Genomic DNA, 3,339 nt, shown 5'->3' with positions numbered 1-3,339 from the left:
AAGAGAATCAAACACATCGGCATACGCTATCACTTTGTGCGGGAAAGAGTTGAAGACGGCCAAGTGGTGCTGCAATACTGCTCGACAAAGGAAATGAAAGCAGACATGATGACCAAGCCGATCCCTGCTGTACAGTTTGAACACCTTCGACGCATGCTGGGAGTGTTAGCAACAAGTGTCGAGTCGAGTGGGAGTGTTGGCAAGGAAGCGGCTCGACCTGACCAAGAGACTACCAGTGTGTAGCAGTATATACCGGCAATGACGTCATAGTGTGACATCAGTAGATGACGTCAGTAGATGACGTCATAGGGTGACGTCAGTACATGACGCCACAAGCTTCTAGAAGATTCTATGAACTATGATTGGCTAGAAGTAATGATTGGCTTAGAGGTAGCAATAGGTTTGCGAACTAAGGACCTTAATATATTTACTTTGCATTTTGCTAAACTTCGCTCACTTGACCGTTTCAATAGTCATGAGGGAAAAATGGTCCAAAAACCATTCAAGCACGCGATAGCTTTGTTTGAATTGCTGCACTTCGATACCTGCGGCCCCATCGAGCAAGAATCTATTGAAGGCAGCAAGTACCTGTTACTTATTGGAAACGAGGCCAGCGGACGCATGAAGGGATTTTACTTGCGTGCCAAGTCGGAAATCGAGGACAATATTAAGACGTACATACTGAAGATTCAAACGCAGTTTGGGAAATAGTCAAGTTCGTGGGGCATGACGGAGCTCGAGAATTTGCGACTACTTCGCTCAAGTTCTTCTACGATGACGAGGGTATCGAGATCACAGTTCCGTACGCTCATCAAACTAGCAGACAGCTGAGTGGGCCATACAAACGATTGTTACCATTGGACGCAGCATGTTACACCACGCAAAATTGGACAAATTTTTATGTTGCGAGGCTGCTATGCTCCATGCAAGAATCGGCTACGTCACCAGAAATTACGAATAATATTCCGTTTAAGGTTGTGGACAGGTCCAAGCCAAGTATCAAGCATATGTGAGTCTTTGGCGTCGAGCTTACGTTTTATCTCCAAAGGAAAAGCGGCTCAAGTAGAATTCCAAGTATCGAGTTGGCGTATTTGTAGGCTATGGAAAAGTCTCAAAGGCATATCGGATCTACGACATTGAAGCTCAGAAAGTGGTGATCAGTCAAGATGTAAACAAGTCTTGGCGATTAGACAGTCAGCACTTTTAACAACATTGAAGAACCAAACCTCAACTTTGAGATGCTTGAGGTAAGCGACAACGACTCAATATGCACAAGAAATTTTAAGCTGATCGGAGAGCGCAAACTTCGGGCATGAAAAAAATCGATCGTTAAAAGTTTCAAGTCCGGAGCATCGTGAGGCTTATATTGGAAGAGGCGAGTGCTCCCAAAGAAACAGAATCACGTCAAATCAAGCGGCGATTACGCGTGCGAATGGAACCAATTGGCGCTTCCGAAGATGGAAAGAGTGACTCGATTTCCGGCTCCATCAAGAAGTTTAAGGCTCGACTCGTAGCAAAGGGATTCAAGTAAAAATATGGAATCGACTACACGGAGACATTTTCGCATGTAGTCAAGTATGTGATAGTCACTGGAAGTTCGACGGAGCTGACTGCGCGTACGAAGACCGGCTTAAAAAGACGCTTCGAGATGACCGACGGTGGCATTTGTGTTGAGCATTGGGCTTGTGAATGACGATGGCAGCGCAGCAATGTGTCAACGGCGATCCGTCGACCACATTCTCAAGCGTTTCAGCATGGACGATTGCAAGGCGGGCTATTGACAGTGGCGCCACCTATCATATACGCTACGACTAGTCCAAGTTTTCAACACTGGACGAGCAAGAAGGCGAACTTTCAGTAGCTGATGGTGACAAGACAAAGATTATGGGTAGGAGACTATTGTCAAGCAGGTAGTCCTACCTAATGGTGACGTTCGCAAAATTTAAATCAAGAACGCGCTGTTTGTCCCGAAAATAACCAAAACAATGCTCTTTGTCCCGGAGATAAACCAAAGTGGTTGCTTTAAGGTAGTGTTTTATGGAGCTCGCATGAACATTGCACGGAAAAGCTCAAAACAAGTAACGACAATGGCCGAACTCGTCGATGGACTTTACTGGCTTTGCACCCAAAGCGGTCAGATAATTCGGTGACTACAAACAGCAAAATCGACCTGCATTCGCGAATGGGTCACGCGTTAAATGACGGGCTGCGAAAAATGATTACTAGACGAATGATTAAGGAAGTCTCCATATCATCGACGACGAATCTATCACGCATGTGTCGTGGATGTCATGAGGCAAAAAAGCGCCAAAACCTAACCAAGAGATACCAGTATGAACCACTACATACCGATAATGACCCCATAGAGCAAAATCAGTAGAGGAAGCAAGTACATGACTCATAGGGAACGAGGACAGCGCAAGCATGAAGGGATTTAACTTGAGTGCCAAGAAGAAATGAGGACAATAGCAGACGTACAAACTAAAGATTAAAACGCACTTTGCAAATAGTAAACTTCGCGCACATGACCGGCTCAAGAATTTGAGACCAAGACCCAACTTCTTCCACGAGGACGACGCTATCGAGGACACAGTTCCGCACGCTCAGCAAACAAGCAGGACAGCTGAATGGCCATACAAAAGATTGATACAAATGGCGCAGCATGAGACACCACGCAAAAGTGACAAGCGGGGAGGTGAAACTCGAGCACCTGCAAGAACGCTCCATCACACAAATTACAAGAATAGTCTCGGAAGGCGCTGGCGATCATCTGTCTCGCGATGGAGGATTCGCAGCTGCCTCTGGTTCGCTCGGCAAGTGGAGCGCACGATGCATGGTCACGGCTGGAGGGACACTTCGAGAAGAAGGAGAAGAAGAGCTTGGCGAATAAGCTCTATCTTCGTCGACGCTTCTTTACGGCCAAATGGATGATGGTGATGATGTGCTACAGCACATTAACAAGTTAAAGACCCTGGCGGAGCAGCTGGATGCAGTGGGAGCTCCGGTTAGTGAAGACGACTTGGTCATCACGCTCTTGGGAAGCCTCAGTGATTCGTTTGCGTTCCTGATCACGGCACTGGAGTCAAGAGCTGACTCGCTGTCATGGGAGCTGGTGACGTCTCGACTGTTGCACGAGGACATGAAACGCAAGGAACAAGGTGGCGGCATCGAGGGAGCCGCGCACGGTCAAGGTCAAGCGTTTATGTCGAACGATCAAGGAAAGCGCAAGGGAGTACGACAAGCGCCTGTCAAGACGAGCAGTGCATGTCATTATTGTGGTGAGCAGGGACATTGGATTGCGAAGTGTCCAGTACGACTCCGCGAGAATGCGCAGCGACA

Source organism: Bremia lactucae (genome assembly GCF_004359215.1).
Source record: "Bremia lactucae strain SF5 chromosome Unknown BlacSF5_NotPlaced_196_SHOA01000118.1_96943bp, whole genome shotgun sequence".
Taxonomy (NCBI): domain Eukaryota; phylum Oomycota; class Peronosporomycetes; order Peronosporales; family Peronosporaceae; genus Bremia; species Bremia lactucae.
This window is presented reverse-complemented; position numbering follows the sequence as displayed.